The 20,914-nt window shown below is 51.1% G+C and overlaps 1 long non-coding RNA gene across 1 annotated transcript; it reads right to left on the bottom strand.

The window, feature by feature from the left end:
* Positions 1-14,012: 14,012 nt before the first annotated feature.
* On the bottom strand, positions 14,013-20,532 carry LOC106022096. The gene is made up of 4 exons (XR_002385204.2): positions 20,399-20,532; positions 16,688-16,979; positions 15,131-15,330; positions 14,013-14,251 (listed from the first exon to the last, which is right to left on the bottom strand). It is a non-coding gene; the product is annotated as an uncharacterized LOC106022096 (long non-coding RNA).
* Between the last annotated feature and the right edge of the window lie 382 nt (positions 20,533-20,914).

Here is a 20,914-nt window from a genome sequence, read left to right on the forward strand (position 1 = left end):
AGGGGTTTTGTTTGGTTTTTGTTTTTGGAGACGGGGTTTCTCTGTGGCTTTGGAGCCTATCCTGGCACTTGCTCTGTAGACCAGACTGGCCTGGAACTCACAGAGATCCGCCTGGCTCTGCCTCCTGAGTGCTGGGATTAAAGGCGTGTGCCACCAACGCCCAGCTTTTATTTTAGTTTTGTAAGTCTTTTTAATTATTTTTTCATAAAATATGTGTTGATTATGCTTCCTCCACCCAGTACCTCCTGCCCCCCCACCTCCCTACCCACCCAAGTTTATAATCTCTCTTTGTCTGTCTGTCTGTCTCTCTTTCTCCATTCACAATGCTTTTTAAAAATGTTTAAAAACAAAGAAGTCAAAAATCCCTAAAATCTGCTAGGCACAGTGGTGGACATGGTGGTTCACACCTGTAACCTCAGCCTTTGGGAGCCAGAGACAAGGGAGCTGAAATTCAAGGTCCTCGTTGACTACATAGCAAGTCGGAGGCTATCCTGGGCCTAGGAAAGACTCTGTCTCAAAAACAACACAAAAATGAACTTCACAATTTCCCCACATTTTTTTCCACCCACAGCATCCTTTGATCCAGGTCTGGTGGCCATTTCGTGAAAGGTTTGTGGGTACCCTGCATGCCACAAGGGAAGGTGGGTCCCTTGGTGGTCCTGGGTGTAAGCAACCAGTGTGAGCCCTCCCAGGACCCAGCTGTCAATCACTTCACTTACTGGACGTTTGAATATGCGTTTGCTTAAGATTGTAGCCCAGGCCAAGTGGACGGTTTAACCTAGGGGTGGCAGATGTGGGGATTGTTTCTGTGTGGGCTATATCTTGACAGGACTAGAGCTTGAACTCATCAAAGGGGTCTTGGATCTTGCATCAAAATTGCACTCCTTGGTTCTGACGTCTGGTGTTTATCCTGAATACCCAATGTGCCTGTGGGGTGGGCCTTTCCGTTTTCTCACTTACAGGCACCAACCAATGCATCCAAATAATACATGGGCTATCGCAGAGGCAGAGGCGGAAACCAGTCTTTTCTTCGTCTGGTTTTTTTTTTTTTTCATTTTATATATGTATGGGTGTTTTGCCTGCGTGTGTTAACACACGGCGTGCATGCAGCGCCCCCAGAGGCCAGCGGGAGGAGTTGAGTCCCCAGGAACTGGAGTTACAGATGGTTTTGAGCAGTCATTTGGGTGCTGGGACTCAAACCCTGGTCGTCTGGAAAAGAAACCAATGCTCTTTGCCAATGAGCCATCTTTCCAGCCCTTTTTATTTCTTACTGTGTGCATTTGTGTGTAGGTGTGTGCTTGTAAGTGTAGGTGTCCTTAGATGCAAGAGGAGGACATTGTGCCCCCTGGAGCTGGAGTTACAGGCAGTTGTGAGCAGCCTGACATGGGTTCTGGGAACTGAACTTGGGTCCTCTGGAAGAGAAGCAAGTATTCTCAACTGCTGGGCCGTCTCTCCAGCCCTGAAAACAATCTTGGGATGAGTATACCATCCTTGTTCTCTGGGGTTTTTTGTTTGCTTCTTTCTTTCTTTCTTTCTTTTTTAATCAGTGGGGTGTGGTTGCAATTCCTCATCCCATCCATGGCCAAGCATCAGGGTGAGATTGGATGGGGCCTGATGCTGGGTCATCTGCACCCCCCCCACCCCGCGACGGGACACATTGCTTTGTGTCACTGGGACCTTGGCTCTGAGCAAGAGAATAAATGGACTTGATGAGGAGTCAAGCCACAGGGAAGACTCCGCCCCACGTCCTGCTTATTCCTTGTCCCGGCCGCGAGCAGGTGCAGGGTGCTCGTCCACAGATGCTAACACAAGCACACCCCCTCTTCAGTCCACCCGGCCCTAACTCACACCCAGAACGCTGATTCCAGCGAAGAACCTCGAAGGGTGTTCAGACTCGCCCCGGAGGCCAGAGCCCTTTTCTGTCCATGGGGTCCAAGACTCTGGAGTCTGGAACCCAGGCCCCGACGTTTCCGGTTAGGCTCCTCCGTCCGGGGCACGCACATGTGGCTTAAATTAGAGCAATATGTTTTTTTAACAGCATCTCGGCTGCAAAGTCAAGCAGATAAATGGAAACAAACCCAGCTTTATGTGAATGAAGGGGGCTGGTGTGGGGGGACGACTTTCTGCCTAAAGGGCTTCTCTCGGCTCTCTCCACCCCGGGTCTCCCTCCTCCTGCCTCCTCGGGGCTTCTCCTGGTCTGTGGTGCCTCCTAGCCAAGCACACAGGACTCCTCACATCCCGTGTGCTCGGCACCTTCCGGGCAGGCCTGGCGTCCTGGTGAAGAGCGCACATCCGGAGTCACTACGGGTGGGTCACTCTTCTATTTCCGCCACTCACTCATCACCCATTAAGTAGGGATGTCGTTCGGAGGTACCTGGGGGGGGGCTCAGCCCAGAGCTGTGAGTGACAGGTCGCATGATGTTTCAGCATCTTAAGGCATAGGACGCTTCTAGGCTGGCTTGTGCCTTCTCCTTACAGTTTTTTAATGCCATCCCTTATGACCCCCTCCAGACTCCACCGGGCCCCAGCAGCTCCATGCTGTGTCCTCGTCCAAGACTCCGCGCTCCTCCCCTGGAAGGGTGCGGTGCCGGTGTCCACAAAGTCGCGGCCAGCAAGCAGGTGTCAGTGGATGCTTGCCAGGAGACCCGGCTGTGGCGACGCGGCTCTGCTGGGGTGTTTCGTTTCACTTGGAGGGTCTTGCTATGTAGTCCAGGCTGGCTTCAAACTCATGACCCTCCTCCCATCTCTGCCCTCTGAGAGCTGGGATTACAGGTGTGCACTAGAATGCCGGACACCGTCGCTGTTTTAACAGAAGTACCCTCCCTCCAACAAGGGCAGCCTGTATCATCACTCCCGGGTTGCAAAACCAAATGGCATTGCTAAGAAAATGCTGGAAGTGGGTTCCTGGGGTCATAGGACACTATCCGTGTTGACCCCTAAAAGATAATACCCAAGCCCCCCTCCCCAGATTTATCAAGAATACATTGACGAGTTAAAATCGCATGTTTTTGTGATGCAAATGAGGAAAATCGCAGGCTTGAGAGACGGTTCAGCAGCTGCTGCTCTTCCAAAGGCGTTGAGTTGAGTTCGGTTCTGGACACCCACATCAGGTAGCTGCCAGGGATCAGACACACTTTTCTGGCTTTCATGGGCACCTGCATCCACACACACACACACACACACACAAACACACACACACACACAAACACAAACACACACACACACACACACCAAATCTTTAAAAAAAAAATATATTTTTTTTTTTTTGGTTTTTGAAGACAGGGTTTCTCTGTATTGTTTTGGAGGCTGTCCTGGAACTCACTCTATAGACCATCCTGGCCTCGAACTCACAGAGATCCACCTGCCTCTGCCTTCCGAGTGCTGGGATTAAAGGCGTGCGCCACCAACACCTGGCAATAATCTTTTTTTTTCTTAAAGGAAAAACACTTTTAAAAAATGAAGATCACTCCTGGGGCTACTCTGCATTGACCCGCTCCCCTGGGAAAATAAAGGCAGCTGCTATAGGGCTCCCATAGCTGAGAGCTTCCTAGTACTTACTTCCCATTCATGGTCAGAAACTAATTGGTCATTAGATGGCTTCAGATTATGCCACTTTGCTTTGTAAATACTTTGCTGGACTCCGCTAAAGGTATGAGAGTGTCTCATTGGAATCCATCTCTTCCAGAACCTTCCCTGCATTTGCCAGTGCCCAGTGGCTGCTTGCTCTCCCGAGAACCCTTCGACAACTTGACTGTCTACTGACAACCTCCTGCAAGAAATTGCACATTCTGTAGTGTAAGGAAAGAGGCTGTGCCCGACCTGTGTGTCCCCAACCCCCCAGGGGCTCACTACAGGCCTCGCGGGGAGCAGGCAACTCTGTTTGGGGTGTCTTGTCTTGTTTGGGAATGCAGACCTATTCTCCGCACATTATCCCATCTTCCCTTACAGAGGAAGCCCGAGGGGCCACCTTTCAAATGCCTTGGTGTCTGAAGCCCTCCTGTCTTGACAGCCCATTAGGGCTCAGGTCTCAAAGATCACCTCAAAGGCAGAGAGCTCTTTCCTCAACTGCCCAGCCAGGACCTAGAGCAGAGTAGCCTGCTGCATAAGCAGGTGCTGTGAATGAATCAGTAAAACGAGCGAGGAAGACGGAAGTTGCCAAGAAAATGGCAACGTGGGTTTCTTTTCCTTGTAGGCTATTGTCATAGGAAAGTGACTGTGTGAGCACAAAGAAAACAAGTCTGTAGCTGGGTGGTGGTGGTGCACGTCTTTAGTCCCAGCACGCAGGAGGCAGAGGCAGGCGGGTCTCTGTGAGTTCGAGGCCAGCCTGGTCTACAGAGCGAGTGAGTTCCAGGACAGCCAGGGCTACACAGAGAAATCTTGTCTTGAAAAACAAACCAAAAATGGCCGGGCAGTGGTGGCACATGCCTTTAATCCCAGCACTCGGGAGGCAGAGGCAGGCGGATCTCTGTGAGTTTGAGGCCAGCTGGACCGACAGCCTCTAAAACAATACAGAGAAACCCTGTCTCGTTAAAAAAAAAAAAAAGGGAAATGTTTGGGCAGGGACCTTGGATGAGGGCATCCCTGAAGGGAACAAATGGGTCCCATCATTCTCTTCTCTCGTTTCCTTCTTAGGTCAACGAGTCCCAGGGTATGGGTCCACCTAAAGGCCTGGGCTACAGGAGTGCCTTCACCCTTCCTTCTGCAGAAGCATCTCAGGCAGCCAGCAAGCGAGGGGCCCCTGCGGAGGGCAGAGGGAAGTTAGGAAGTCCCACACCTTAGCAATTTCCTGAGCTCAGGACAGAAAAAAACGACCTCTTTCATCTCAGATGCTGAGGTTTTACACTTTATTCTTAGGTGCTTTCTTTATTTATTGAGACAAAGTCTCATTATGTAGCCCATGCTGTCCTCAAATTTGCCATTTTCCTGCTCCAGGCTCTTTCATAAACAAACAAGCAATAAGAGGCCGGGCGTTGGTGGTGCACACCTTTAATCCCAGCACTCGGGAGGCAGAGGCAGGAGGATCTCTTGAGTTCGAGGTCAGCCTGGTCTACAAGATCGAGTTCCAGGGCTGCACAGAGAAACCCTGTCTTGAAAAACAAACAAAAAACCAAAAGCAAAACAAAACAAAACAGGTCACTATTGCCGCTTTGATAAAACACCCCAAACAAAGGCAAACAGGGGAGGAAAGCTTTTACTTGGCTCACACTTCCATAACCCTGAAGGAAGTCAGGACAGGAACTCAGGCAGGGCAGGAGCTGATGCAGACGCCACAGAGGGTGCTGCTCACTGGCTTGCTCCCCATGGCTTGCTCAACCTTCCTTATAGGAACCAGGACCATCAGGCCAGGGGATGGCACCACCCACCATGGCCCTCCCCTATCCATCACTAATTAAGAAAGTGCCATACAGATGGATTTTGTGCAGGTGTTTTCTCAGTTGAGGTTCCTTCCTTTCAGATAACTCCAGGTTGTGTCAAATCGAGATAAACCAGCAAGCTAAGGGATGTTACCTTAGTACTTGCTCATTCCTGGTTATTAAGTATGGGACTCCCCACTCAGCCCTATGAGTTTGTTAAGTGATTTTTTTCTTTCCTTCGTTTCACTTCTTCATATTAATGTCTTTGTCCTTTTCTAAGATGAATTATTTCACATTCATTTACGTATTTGAGGGAGGGTTATCCATGCATGTATTTATTTATGCATTTTGGGGGGTTATCCCCATGTGTACATACATGCGCGTCACAGAACGTATGTGCGGGTCAGAAAACATCTTACAAGAGTTCACTGTCTCCTTCCATCACCTTCTCTGGTCGCCTTCATCCGCTGAGGGTTCTCCCCTCCCTTTTTTGTTATTTTTAGTTTACAAAGTAGCAGACATGGGGGCCCAGAGGTTAAGTGTAGAGGAACTTTCTCATTGGGAGCACTAGCTCCCAAATAATGACAAGGAGACTTGCTACTAATTATGAATGCTTGGCCTTAGCTTACTTAGGCTTGTCCTAAATTAACCTTCATTTTTTTGTTTGTTTGTTTTTTTCGAGACAGGGTTTCTCTGTGGCTTTGGAGTCTGTCCTGGAACTCGCTCTGTAGACCAGGCTGGCCTCGAACTCACAGAGATCCGCCTGCCTCTGCCTCCCGAGTGCTGCGATTAAAGGCGTGCGCCACCAACGCCCGGCTAACCCTCATTTTTTAAATCTACTTTCTGACACGTGACTCGCCTCCATACTGCCCAAGCTGCTTCCTTCCAAACCTGGCTGGTGGACTCCTTTCTTCTTCCCAGAGCTTTCTCTGTCTAGGAGCCCCGCCCACACCTCCTGCCTCGCTATTGGCTTGTTCGGCTTTTAATTAACCCAGTCACAGTGAGGTCTTTACACAGTGTAACCAAGTGTCCTCCAACAGTTGGGCACACTTACTGGTTTCTCTTGGGAAGGACCAGGATTTGGTTCCCAGCACCCACAGGATTGCTCACAACCATCTGGAACTCCAGCTCCAGGGGGTCTTCCGAGTGCTGGGAATGCCGGTGTACACCACCACCCTAAGTTCAACTGAGGCTTTTAACTTCTGGTCAGAAGACCAGCAAAGGTCAGCCAAGAGGGAGCTGGCCAAAGGTCACCTTCAGATCCTCCGGTTTCCTCCCCACAACCCAGCCAGCTGCATCCCTGAACTGCCCGGTGATGATAGATTAGACTGCTCGAGAATGGAGAGGCAGGCTTCATTTTTTTTTTTTCTCATCCAGGAGGAAACAGTGTCAGCCTGTGAACCCCCTGCCCAAGTGGAGAGTTTGAAAAGTCAGACCCAGCTTGCTAGGTTGGGTGGTTTATATGGGAATTCCCTGCTTGCTCTTTCAAAATGTGACACTGGCCAACCTCTAAGGAATTAGTGTTTGCAGCCTGAGCAAGCCAGATGGCGGGAGGGGAGAAAGCTGAAGGTCCTGGAGGCTGGCTTGGATGCCTTCCGCAATGCTCAGGGGCGTAGGAGCCAAGCGCATGCTCCTAGCTTATTTCCACAGTGAGGGGCGCCGGCTGCCTGCAGCCCACGCAGTCCAAAGAGCTGGGGAGGAGATACCTGTGGGGTCGCCCAGGGGCTGGGAGACCCCTGTCTCTGCAGAGAAGTCTACCAAAGCTGCTTGAGCTTCCAGGCAGTCGCGGTGGGCAGAACCTCTTCCTAGGGTACTGTGACACACTTTCCTTTCTGGGCCTTAAACAGCCTTTTTAGATATCCCTTCCCCTCCTCTCCTTCCCAGTGTCCCCCCCACACACACACACCATTCCTCTCCCTCCTCTTTCTTCTCTCCTGTAAGCACGTAGTTGTCCTACAGTATCTATGGGGGATTGGTTTCCGGAACCCTTGTGGATGCGGAAATCCGAAGATGTTCGAGTCTTTCATATGCAACGGAATAACATTTGCATGTAAAGCACCCATACGCTCCCCGGATGCTTTAACCCAGCTCTAAATAATCTGTGTCTCCCACACAATGCCTTGTTCATAGCGGGTCCCCTGGACTGATGAGGAGGATAGGAAAAATGTCAGTACAGTTTACAGATACTTTTTGATGCGGGGGTAAGTTGAAGCTGTGTATACAGAGTAGATACAGAGAACCAACTGTATGTGTGTTGTGTGTGTGTGTGTGTGTGTGTGTGCACCTGCATGAATGAGTTTGGACTGAATCTCAAACATCCCCCACAAGCTCACGTTTTGAACTCTTGGTCTCGAGCTAGTCTGTGCCGGTTTTGAAGGTTGTGGAGTCTTTGGCGGGGGGTGGGGGGTGGGGGGGGGTGGAGGGTGGGGGGGTGAGGAGTGGGTCTGTCTGGCAAAAGTGGGTCACTGGTCACTGGGAATGGGCCTTTGAACGCTCCCTGAGGCCCTCTCAGCTTCCCGGCTCGTGGCTACACAGCCCCACCGCCAGGGGCCGCTGCTGTGCCAGACCCTCCCTGTCACTGGATGCTGAGGCAGGGCCATCTCAGACCTTGTCCCCAAACAAACAAATGAGGAAAAGGAAGCAGTTACAAACATCCACCTGTTTACCATTCCCGCCTCTCTGCCATTTGTGTTGATCCATTTCCATTCCATGTTATATTCCTGTAGCCTGGAGACCGTTTCCATTCCATGTTATATTCCTGTAGCCTGGAGACCGTTTCCATTCCATGTTATATTCCTTCAGCCTGGAGAACCCCCTCTACCGTGTCATACATAATTCGTGTTCCTTTGATAGAAACTACACAGGAGAAGGGAGTCAACGCTATAAAGCCTTCATGGACTCCACTTGATTCCCTCTATCTCTCTCTCTCTATCTCTCTCTCTGTCTCTCTCTCTGTCCCTCTCTCTTTCTTCTCGAGGTGAAGAAAGGTGTCGTTCTATACCCAGCAATGGTAACCTTTTCTTCTTTCAGACAGAGCTTAAAGTTTGTGTTTTTCTTCTTGTTAATTTTTTAGTGTGTGTGTGTGTGTGTTTGCATGTGTACTGGGGAGTTTAATGGTGTCAGATCCCCTGGAGTTGGAGTTACAGTGGGTGGTGAGTCACCCAATGTGGGTGTCGGCTATTAAACTCAGGTCTCCCTTAAGAGCACCAGCACTTTCAACTACTGAACCCTTTCTGCAGCCCCCATTTTTCTTGGTTACATTATGCCTGGCAAGTCAGCATTAACTCTGGTCTCTATAATCCCGGTTACATAATGTGCCTTTAGAATATGGTTATTATAGTGGTTAGGACAGTGACATGCTGCAGCCACTGCCTTTTCTGTGGACTTCTCTGTTCAATGATTTAGAAAACAGATAACCTAATTTGTGAGGGACACGTCTCAGTGGCACAACACTTGCCTGACATGCAAGAGATCCTGGGTTCCATCTTTAGTGTGGTACAGATAAAAACAATAACCAGAACGGTTTAAAGATTTGTTTTATCCTAGTTAAGCATAGGTGCGCGTGTCTTGCATGTGTGCGTGTGTACATGACCAAAGGCTTCGGGCGGAAGACAGCATGGGATCCCCTGGAGGTGGAGTGACAGGTGGTCATGAGCCAGCCAGTGGGGGTGCTGAGAATCAAACTTAGGTCCTCCAAAAGGACGGCAAACGTTCTTAGCCACTGAGCTGTCACCCAGCCAGTTTAAGCATGCATTGGGAAATGGATTGTGGGACTGGAGAGCTGGCTCAGTGGTTAAGAGCGCTGGCTGCTCTTCCAGACAACGTGGGCTCAGTTCCCAGCAACCACACGGCGACTCACGATCCTCTGTAACTCCTGTTCCAGTTCCAGACACATATGCAGGTCAAACCCTAGTACACATAAAAGAGAAAGAAAGAAAGAGAGAGAGAGAGGGAGGGAGGGAGGGAGGGAGGGAGAGAGAGAGAGAGAGAGAGAGAGGAAAAGAAAAGAAAAGAAAATGAAGTTGGGCATAGTAGCACACACCTTTAATTCCCAGCACTCAGGAGACAGAGGCAGATGAATCTCTGAGTTCAAGGCCAGCTTGGTCTACAAAGTGAGTTCTAGGACAGCCAGGGCCACACACACACACACACATACACACACACACACACACACACACACACACACACACACACACGATTTGAGACACATTAGGTTATGCTATTCAGACAATAAACTCACCTGAGGTTAAGACCTCAATTTTAATATCGCCACACCGTCTTCCGGCCATCTCGCTGTGACACTTGGTTTTTGTTCTGCTGTCTCGTTGCTAAGAGTCTTTGAACTGTGAGTGGAGAGGTACTGTCAAGGAAGGCCTGGACTGATATCTCTTGAAAAAAAAAAAACATGCCCCCTTCCTTTTTTCTGTATTGCCTAGGCTCAAGCTATCCCCCTGCCTCAGCCTCCCAAGTACCTGGGACAACAAGTGTATGTTAGTGTCCCTGTTTTTCTATGCACGTACTTTGCATTGTTAGAAGCTAATTTTCAAGGGAGAGGCACACCACACTCTGTGTGTGTATGTGTGTGTGTGTGTGTGTATGTGTGTGTGTGTGTGTGGCTGTGCATACAGGTATGTGTGCATGTGTGCGTGTGTGTGTGTGTGTGTGTGTGTGTGTCTGTGCATCAGGTGTGTGTGCATGTGTACCACACACCTGCATTGGATGTCTTCCTTAATCACTCTCCATGTCGCTCTTTGAGGCCGGGTCTCACGCTGTCCGTCGGCAGGTCCTAGGGATCTGCCTGTTTTACTCTTGCCATGCTGAGATCACAGATATGTAGAGCAGTACCACCTTTATTTATTTTTTTAATTTATTTTTATTTATTTATTTACTTTGTTTGTTTTTTGGGACAGGGTTTCTCTGTATTGTTTTGGAGCCTGTCCTGGAACTCACTCTGTAGTCCAGCCCAGCCTCGAACTCACAGAGATCTGCCTGCCTCTGCCTCCCGAGTGCTGGGATTAAAGGCATGCGCCACCAACGCCACCTTTTTATATGGTCTCTGGGGATGGAGCCCTGGTCCCTAAGCTCACCTGTTAAACACTCCATCCACTGAACCATCTCCCTAGCCCAGGACTTTGGTTTTTTTGTTTTTTTGTTTTTTTAATTCTAGAAATCCCTGAAGTTTCTTCACTCTGTTTTCATGTCTCTTAGCCTCAGGCTCCCATCGTGTGTGTTGTACGCATGTGGATGTGTTGCTCACCTGTGTGCGCACCCCTGGTTCTGGATCTCAGGAGGGATGGTGACGGGCTTTCTGCCGTGATGTGATTCTGTTCATTCTCATCTGTACACATGGGCAGAGGTGAGCTTTTGCTTTCCAGGTGCTTGCACTCCCCGAGCAGTCTTTTCGTCTTCAGATTCTTTTTCACAAGGGTGGACAGACTTTCTAGGGCCCCTGGCTTCATGCAAGGATCTTAGTTCGAGGTCCTCACCTTGGGCCACCCAGGGCCGCAGACGTGAGCGCTGGCCTCTGCCCCCAGCTCCATACGATCCGCAGCGGCCTCCACCCTGAGCCGACTGGTCTACCCTTGGCTTCATGCTCCTTTTCCTCCCATTCAGGATTCAAATTCTTTTATATTCTCACAAGTTGCACCGTGCAATGCATTCAGAGGGTTTTTGTTAACTGCAAAGATTAGTTACTGTCGCTCAGTGTCAGCCACTGTTTCTGTGCACTCATTATGAGCGTAGAGGTTCACCTCCTCAGTCTAGTGTGGTGACGGGACTGAAGTTATTTTCTGACTCTTTTCAGATATTTTTAATTATATGTATGTGTCTGTGTGTGTGGGTATGTGCACCTGGGTGCAGTTACCAACAGAGGCCAGCAGAGGGCATCAAATCTCCCGGAACTGGAGTGAGAGGTGGTTGTGAGTCACCAGACGTGGGTGCTAGGAACTGAACTCCGATCTTCTGGAAGAGCAGCAGGCACCTAGCCGTTAATCACTTAACCACTGAGCCATCTCTCTAGCCCAACGCAATGGTTTTCAATGATCCTGATGTTTCTCCGTGGAGTCTAACTTTGTATGTATATGACCATGCACTGGCTTCAACGGGCAGTGACGTGAGAATGAATAGTTGGGTCAAGGAATAAAAGGTTTCTCTGGAAAGCCAGCAGGCTGGCAAGATGGAGGCTCTCGCCAACCAAGGCCGTCTTGTGTAGGGTCACAACCACAGTCTTACACAGGGTGCTGAGAAGCGGGTTAACTGGGCAGGTACCAGGATAGTCCTCGGCATATACTGAGAGGAAAGAGACACCCAAAAGAAGGCTGGGAGAAGATGGGGCAGAGCCCAAGTCAAGGTCTCTCCTGCAGTTATGAGTGAAGCTTGGACGTTATGTGAGTGAGTATAGGAGTATAGTCAGGTTCTGCTTTAGAATGCTCTAGCCAGCAACACAGGATGCATACCGCTATGGTCCCGGACAGCTGTGGTCCCATACAGCTGTGGTCCTGGACTGCTGTGGTCCTGGACAGCTGTGGTTCCGGACCACTCTGGTCCCGTACCGCTGGGGTCCTGTACAGCCTACATGTGTTTGGGACCAGGCTGCTGTAACGACCTGCTCAGAGGTATTCAGACACACAGAGATTACCCCCTGGGTTTCAGTCAGCCCAGGGACAACCTTGCAGGTTCACAGCCTAGGAGCAGCAGGCTGGGCCAGAGAGTAGTCCTACACCCCCCAGCCTCGCTGCTATCTTAGTTAGGGGGTTTCTGTTGCTGTGAAGAGACACCATGACCAGGGCAACTCTTCTAAGGGAAAGCATTTCACTGAGGTGGCGACTTACAGTCGCAGAAGTTTAGTCCATTATGGTCCTGGCATAACGTCGTTTTTTTGTTTTTTTGTTTTTGTTTTTGTTTTTTTTTGTTTGTTTTTTCTGTAAAGATAAAAGTACAGCACGCCTTTAGTCCCAGCCCTTGGGAGGCAGAGGCAGGCGGATCTCTGTGAGTTCGAGGCCAGCCTGGTCTACAGAGCGAGTTCCAGGACAGCCTCCAAAACAATACAGAGAAACCCTGTCTCGAAAAAACCAAAAATAAAATAAAAATTAATTAAGATAGTTCATCAGGTTGTTTTCCATCAATGTTGTCCACGTTTATTTGCAGTCTTTTCCTGTCCTCTCTCCTAGTCTTCCCCTGCCTCACTTCAGGGACATTTTTGTTGGTTCTTCTGGGGTAACAAGTTTGTATTACCATATCTAGCTTCATAGGATACTTGCGACAGAGCCCAGGCCTCCATGCCTGCTACCCAAATGTTTTACCAGCTGAACACCTTCCCCAGGCTTCCTTTGCTGACAGAGTGCCTCTCTTCCCCTCTCCCCTTCCCTTCCCTCCCCTCCCCCCCCGCATTCATTCCTTTGATGACCTCATCAGTCTTGGCCTAAAACTGATCTGCCAATGAGGTTCATCCTGCTCCCCCGTTTTTCCACTCCCGTGTCTAACAGGCATCTATCTCAACCCGACGTGCTGCCAGCCAAGCCCCCCAGGACCCCCATGTTGCTCTCCCTCCTCCGCCGTCCTTCTCAGCCCAGCAAAAGGCGACTTGCTTTGTTGGAGCCGGAAGCTTGGAGTCACCATGGGCGCCTCTGCGGTCCTCACATCCCACATCTGGGCATGCATGCTGGCTTCTTTCTCCAGAGTGCGTACCCCGACAGGAGCCTCCTCTCGACACCTCTCCACCCTCTACTCTCCTCCAAGACACCGCCGGCTCTCCTCTGGGCCTTCACAGCGGCGTCCAGCCGGCCTCTGTCTCCCCCCTTGTCCTTCAGTCTGTCACCGCCCTGCCTGTCACTCAAGTGGTGTCTTAGATTGGGACCCTGCTGGAGCCAAAGGCCAACGCTTACCTGCTTAGCCGAGACCTTGAATGGAAGCAGCCCCTTGGAGATACTTCCCAGGTGTATGCTGGGAAATACGCGGAAGGAAGGCAGCCAACACAAGGCGTGTTTTACATGAGGCACCACGTGGGCCACTGGAACTTGAGTTCCCTGCTGGGACCTGTCTGCGTCTGCCATGCTGAGGATATGCCTCTCACTGTCACTTGCAAAAGGCAAGGCGATGCCTGGGCCTTTCTATCGTATCCTAACTCCACATTGGTTGAGCATGATTTCCAGGGACTCTAAGTCCCTCCTCTGCCCCGTGCTCCAGGTTCCTCCCTCTTCTGTGATGTTCTGCCTAAACACACAGGGCTGACTGACCACAGACCAGCCCCAGCCCCCAAACAAACAAACAAAAAACTTCTTTTTGTTTTTTTCTGGTTTTCAAGACAGGGTTTCTCTGCATTGTTTTGGAGGCTGTCCTGGAACTTACTCTGTAGACTAGGCTGGCCTCGAACTCTCAGAAATCCGCCTGCCTCTGCCTCCCGAGTGCAGTCCCAACACCCGGCAAAACAAACAAACAAACAAACAAACAAAAAACCTTTTCTTCAGCTTCTTCTCTCAAGTATTTTGGTCACAGGGACACAAGGACACAAGGACACAGGGACACAGGGACACAAGGACACAAGGACACAGGGACACAAGGACACAAGGACACAGGGACACAAGGACACAAGGACACAGGGACACAAGGACACAAGAACACAGGGACACAGGGACACAAGGTGTAACCAATGCGCCAGCCTCACCGTCTTTGGATCTTTATTTCAAGGATACCATTTCAGTAAGGACTTCTCGGTAAAAGAAACATGACGCCTTCCAATAAGGACGATGTAAAAACACTTTACTGAGTACTCTTTACAGGCTGGAGAGATGACTTAGTGGGTAAAGTGTTTGCTGTGCAATCATGGTGTTTTCAGTTCGAGTCTCCAGAACCTACTACAGAGCTTAGTGTGGTAGCGGGTGTCTGCACGCTGAGTGTCCCTGTGGCAAGACAGAAATAGGAGGATCCCTGAATTTAATTTACAGGAATGCTTCACATGTCAATCCCAGCTCCCTCCCCCACCCCTCCTCCCTTGTCCCTCCACCAGCCCCCCCCAGTCTCCCACCCAATCCCCACACCATTCCCCAGGGAGGGTGAGGCTCTCCTTGGGGGGGGGATCTCTAAAGTCTGTCATTTCATCCAGGGCAAGACCTAGGCCCTTTCCCATGTGTCCAGGCTGAGAGAGCATCCCTCATTGTGGGATGGGCTCCCAAAGTTCATTCATACACCACGGCAAACACCGATCTACTACCCAAGGCCCCAGTGATTTCTGTGGCCTCCTCACTGAGATTCATGGAGTCTGGATCAGTCCCCTGTTGGCCTCTCAGGCATCAATCTGGGATTCGAGACCATGTCTTAAACAAGATGCAAATACATGAGACTTTCCATTGACCTCTGGGAGCATGCCAGCACTTACACACATGAACGTGAACACAGTCTCGAGCGCACACACACACACACACACACACACACACACCACCATCATCATCACATGTACATCATATACACATACAATACAAAAACATTTTCTTAAAGGATAAAGCCCTGTTTGCAAAGGCGTGGGACGACCAGAGAGATGAACGCCCTCTGTGTCCCCAACGCCGGTCCCTAAGGGTGGAAGAAAGAGGTGTGTTCTCAGACCCAGCCCCGTGGAAAAAGCCCCCGTCCTGCTGGCGCTGAAGCCTTCCGAGGAGGGGATGAGAGATGCTGACCTCACCTTTACCCACCCTCCGGTCTCCAGTATGCTTCCCTGCAGTCGCAGCCAGGGAGAAGCCTGAAGGCAAGGAAGTACGGATCCCGGAGGCAGGAAGCCCCTTTACCTGTTTGTACTGACAGCCTCCGGGCACCAGGCAGGAAGCCAGGGCCAGTGATGGATGTTCCCCCGACACACGCCAAAGGAGTAGCATGCACGCACACTCCTGTCCACCTTCATCTTTACCCCGTAGCGTTAGCATGATGGGGCCTGTGGGGTCCATTTGACTTCTGTTTAATTCCCATCGTGACTCACAAGGCATAAATGCTGCAAGGTTGGGAATAGATTCGTTTGTTTTCATTTTCATCCACTATTATTCTAGGAGGACTCTGAACTTAGCATGTGCACAACTAAGATTTTATTTCTTTTATATTTGCTTATTACGTATTTTATTTAAAATTGACGCCCGTGCCTGTGGGCCCACGTGCGTCTGTGTGCGACCACATCCACGGGGGGTGCCACAGAGAGGCCGGAAGAGGATGTTAGATCCTATGGATTAGAGTTGCAGGTGGTTGCGAGCTGATCTGCGGCTCTGGGATCGGCACTCTGGACCTTTCCGAAGCATGGTATGTGTTCTTTTCTGCTGAGCCATCTCTCCAGTCCCTTAATGTTGTGGAATGTAAGATGTGTTACATTCACTGATGCTGTGGAATATTTGCAGAGATGTGTTGCATTCCCGTATGTTGCACTTGTTTAACTCTTTAAAGGTGTGCTACTCTGCCTGTTTAAAACATCTGACGGTCTAATAAAGAGCTGAGCTGTCAATGGCTAGGCGGGAGAGAAATAGGTGGGCTGCCAGGCAGAGAGAATACGTAGGAGGAGAAATCTAGGATCCAGAGTGAAGGGGGAGGAGCTTGAAAAGGAGGAGAGGAGAATTCCAGGGGCCAGGCAACCAGCCAGGGAGTAAGAAAAGAAAGATATTTAGAATAAAGAAAAGTTAAAAGCCCAGAGGCAAAACGTGGTTAAAAGAGAAGCAGGATAATTTAAGTTAGAGAAGCTGATTAGAAACAAACCAAGCTAAGGCCAGGCATTCATGAGTAAGAACAAGCCTCCATGTATTTATTTGGGAGCTGGGTGGCAGGCCCCCAAAGAGGAAAACAAAACAAAACCAACTATACCTTAACATTTCCCCTGGGGGAGAAGGAACAGCTCAGTGGTTAAGAGTGTGCACCATTCTGACAAATAACCTGAGTTTGTTCCTAGCTCCCGTTGTCAGGGGGCTCACAACTGCCCCGTACCTCCAGCTCTGGGGCACCCAACGCTATCGTATGTCACACACGTGACGTACACAGACACAGGTAAAAATAAATCCCAGAAAGGTTTTCTTGTCTTGTTTCTTTTTTCTTTCTCTTTTCAGTGCTGGGGGTGGAACCCAGGGTCTTTCAGATAGAAACCAAATGCTCAGCCACTGAGCTATGTCCCCAGACACCACCACCATTATCACCCTCCTCCCCATCATCAACACCACCACGATTATCATCGCCATTATCGACTCCACCATCATTACCGCCACCACCCTCGCTATCTCGTGGTGCAGGGACTACACCTAGAGCCTTGCATGTGCAAACGCTCAGCCCCTGAACTGCTCCCCAGCCCTCCACCGAGACTTCTCTAGTGAAGTTACCTCCCAGCTGTGGTAGGCGCAAGAGTCCTCCTAAACGTCCACAGACCCTCACCGGGTGTCTGCATGGTACAGGACAGGCTACGTGGTACGGGACAATCAGCTTTCCACATGGACTTAGGGTTGCTCCACTGACCTTGGAGGAGGGAGGTTAGCTTGTGCTATCTGTGCATCCAGTGTAATTGCAGGAGTGCAGAGAAGAGAGAGCCAGAGAGAGACTTGAGGATGCTAGCCTTCTGGCTTTGAGGCCGGAGCAGGAAACCACAAGCCAAGGATTGCAGGCCGCCTCCAGAAGCTAGAAATTAAAGAAAATCTTCTACCCTAGGGTCACCGGCAGAGAGCACAGCACACAATCCCATTTCACACCCTGACTTCCACAACAAGACGATATATATATATATCCCAAATTTAACATTGTTTGTGCCACAGGGTTTGTGACGGTCTGTCACAGGCAACACAGGAAAGCAATATACTGGCTTTTGCAAAAACAGGCTCTGGAGCTTGGTGCAGTCATTTGAGAAAGGACAAGTATTTTGTGTGGGGTGGGTAGGTGGGTGAGTTTGGACAGGTGCCACAGTGCGTGTATATATAGAAGTCAGAGGACAGCCTGCAGGAGTTGGTTCTCCTTGTCTCTTACTAGGTGGGTCCTGGGAATTGAACTCAGGCTGTCAGGGTTAGCTGCAAGCACCTCCACCTACTGAGCCATCTCACAGGCCCCTATTAAAGCTCTTCTACATGAGTAAATGGGACTTTCTTTCTGGCTTTATTTTTATTTTCGTTGTTTGATTTTGAGATAGAGTTTTCCTGTGTAACTCAGGTTGGCCTCAAATTCCCTCTGTAGTCTAGGCTAGCCTTAAACTTGTGCTCCGCCAGACTCACCCTCTTGAATTATGGGATACACGTGTGCCCCACCATGCCCAGCCAAACGAAACTATTAAACGCTCTTTCCCCATGGGGGGGTAGGTAGGTGTAGGGATTGAATGACCGCGCTATTCATGTCATCCATTGGCTCAAATCCCAGCCTCCAACAGGGTCTCTTCTAGACCGATGTCCATGTGACTGCCTGGCTGATACAGACATGAAGAGTGAACACTCCCCCAGCGACTCCTAATTCATAATTTTTTTGTTTTTGTTTTTGTTTTTGTTTTTTTGGTTTTCGAGAAAGGGTTTCTCTGTATTGTTTTGGAGGCTGTCCTGGAACTCGAACTTGCTCTGTAGACCAGCCTGGCCTCAAACTCACAGAGATCCGCCTGCCTCTGCCTCCCGAGTGCTGGGATTAAAGGCGTGCGCCACCACCACCCGGGGAAGAAAAGTTTTTTTTGTCTCTCCTGTTTATAGCACATCAGGGACTCCCTCCCCCATTTTCGGTTTTATAAAACTGAGAATTTATGTATGTAGGGAGTTTTTTTAATTAGTCCTCTACCACGGGGTGCCCAGCCCCAGCTGAGAGATCTACAACACACACCCCACACCTAAGGCTCAAGGAAAATTAAAGAGAACGGGAAGGACTAATCCTAAGAGCCCAAGGACCAGGACAGTGTCTTCTATACATGAGAGAGAAGCTGCACCCGGGGGGACCTCAACAACACGGGTGTTGTTAACAATAAGAGCGTAGCATGCTGGGGGGGGGGGATGACACAGGCCCCACTCCCAGATGAGGAGCTACAGGAGACAGGGAGAACCTGTTTGCTCTAAGGATGGGTCCCCGTGGGCTATTCAACCCGAGTGGTCAGCCCCAAACACTTGTAGGAACGGACTCAGTCGGTTGCACGCGTATGTGTAACAATAATGATTAAAGAAGAGGCTCGTAAGAGTTGGAGAGACGGCTCAGTGGTCAGGAGCACTGGCTGCTCTTCCAGGAGGACCTAGGTTCCATTCCCAGCAACCCCATTCTGGCTCCTAATTGCCTGTAATTCCAGTCGCAGGGGGATTCACCGCCCTCTTCTGGCCTCCAAGGACACTGCACACTCATTATGCACATTTATACATGCAGGCAGAACATAGATACACATAAAATAAAATAAAAAAACAGAGTGGGGGAGAAGACATGGGAGACGTTGGACAGGGAGAGGGAGAGTGGAAATGATGTAAATGAGCCCATATATGAAATTCTAAAAAACCCCAATGATGCTGCTGCTGATAATAATAATAATAGGAATTGCCTTATTATTCTTCAAAAATGGCCAGGCAGACTGCAAGGACCTGGCTGTCAGCGCAGAGCTGGCCTGCTGACTACAGGTGGGCACCACCCCAGGGATGCGAGCCTCCCACATAGCAGGGAGGGGAGAGGGGGCAGGAAGGTGCGAGTGAAGTCAACTTAGACCTTAGACACAGAAGGAGAGGCTGTGTCTGGAGGTAGCTTAACGAATTCCTCTCTTGGCCTGGTCCCTCCACCAGGCCATGGGAACTAAGGGAGGCCCATGGGAGGTGGGGGGGAGGGGAGGGGACGCGGGCGGCCAGGAGAGTGAGGTGTCTCTCGAAACTTCTCCCTGATGTCAGATTAGTGCCAAGGCCAGTTCAGCGGCTCGGGGTGGCGCTGATCAGGATGAGCTATCCAAACCGCCCTCATTCTGGTCCCCATCCAGCACCCCGGCAAGCTGCACGCCCACAACCTATGCATGGAGGTGGGCATGCATAGGTTATGTTGGGGTGTCTTGGGGACGGTGGGAGACCCAAGGGGAGCAGAGGGGTTAGGCAAGTCTCCCGCGAAGCGCGACCTCTCTAGAGGTGCCCGCCTGTGCCCGCTTTACCCCAGCACAGCTGGTACCACTGAAACACCGCAGGACTTGAGTTGCAAGGCAGAGGAGGGAGGGAGGGAGGGAGGGAGGGAGGGAGGGAGGGAGGGAGGGAGGGAGGGAGGAGGAGGGAGGGAGGGAGGGAGGGAGGGAGGAGAGAGAGAGAGAGAGAGAGAGAGAGAGAGAGAGAGAGAGAGAGAGAGAGAGAGAGAGAGAGAGAGAGAGAGAGAGAGAGAGAGAGAGAGAGAGAGAGAGAGAGAGAGAGAGAGAGAGAGAGAGAGAGAGAGAGAGAGAGAGAGAGAGAGAGAGAGAGAGAGAGAGAGTTGTGAAGAGAAGCCAGCAAGAGAACAAAGGAGGCTTTGCCTGAGAAGAGAGGGAGGCACCTTCCACTGTGGCCTCGGGGCCTGGGGAAGTGAGTCACACTGGGCCTCCGGGGTGGACCCACCTCTGGGGGGCTCCGTGGGACTGAAAATGCAGCCCAGCTGGCCAGGCACAGACCCTGGGGTGCGGCAAGGGCTGCCTTTGGAGTTTGTTGGGTGGGGTTTTCCCCCAGCTCTCCCCGCCGCCCCCAGGACCTGGTGTGCGTCCAGCCTGGGGGCCTTGGCGACGGTTCTGTGCCTCATTAGGCGCAGCCAAGGCGGGGCCCCTCCGATGCCACTACTGAAGCCGCAGCTGCCCTGGGGCTGTGGGCGTGGTCCCCTCTACCAGCCCTCAGCAGGGACCTGGGTTCCACAGCCCTTTGCAGAGCCGCGCTGCACCCCTGCCAGAGGGAGGCAATCCCTGCCACCCGAAGGTGGCGCCCTCCTCTGTTCCAAGCTGCCCCCTTCCTGTGTCGTCCCCCACCCACCCCACCCCCCGATCCTGGGGATGGGAACTTGGAGATCTCGCTGCACGCCCCAGCTTCTTGCACAATCTTCTCCCAATTATTCTCTGTATAGTGTGTGGTAACAGGGCGAGCATTCCAGGACCTTGTACTTACTCGTACAAATCTGCCTCCTGTTTGTCTGCAGGGCCAGGCGTGTCTCCTTGGGCCCGGGGAAATGGGGGGTGTGTGCTCGCGTCCAAGAGGGCGTGGCCCGCGTCCGCCGCGGGGGCAGCCGCCCAGCCCTGCGCCCAGCCCAGCCCTTGCAGCCTATTTCGTCCCAAACCACAGCCACTTGGGAAGCCCTGGACCCCATCCAAGACCCAGAGGAAGAAGCACTGGTGACATCCTAGTCACAGGCTTCGACCTACATGGCCTGTGTCCTCCTACGGGCAGGACCCGCACTTTCAGACGCCACAGCCTGGCGCGCAGGTCTTTGCCCGTGCAGGCTCTGACTTTGTCCTGAAGTTTTTGTCCCGGTTTGTGATTTTTGTTTTGTTTTGGCATGTTTTCTTTAGTGGAAGCAGGCGGGGGTGGGGGGTCTCACTCTGTAGCCCCAGCTGATCTGAAACTCACTATGTAGCCCAGGCTGGCCTCAAACTCATGGCCACCCTGCCTCATCCTTCCAAGTGC

The sequence above is a fragment of the Mesocricetus auratus genome, unplaced genomic scaffold (assembly GCF_017639785.1).
Source record: "Mesocricetus auratus isolate SY011 unplaced genomic scaffold, BCM_Maur_2.0 Super-Scaffold_100046, whole genome shotgun sequence".
Lineage (NCBI taxonomy): Eukaryota > Metazoa > Chordata > Mammalia > Rodentia > Cricetidae > Mesocricetus > Mesocricetus auratus.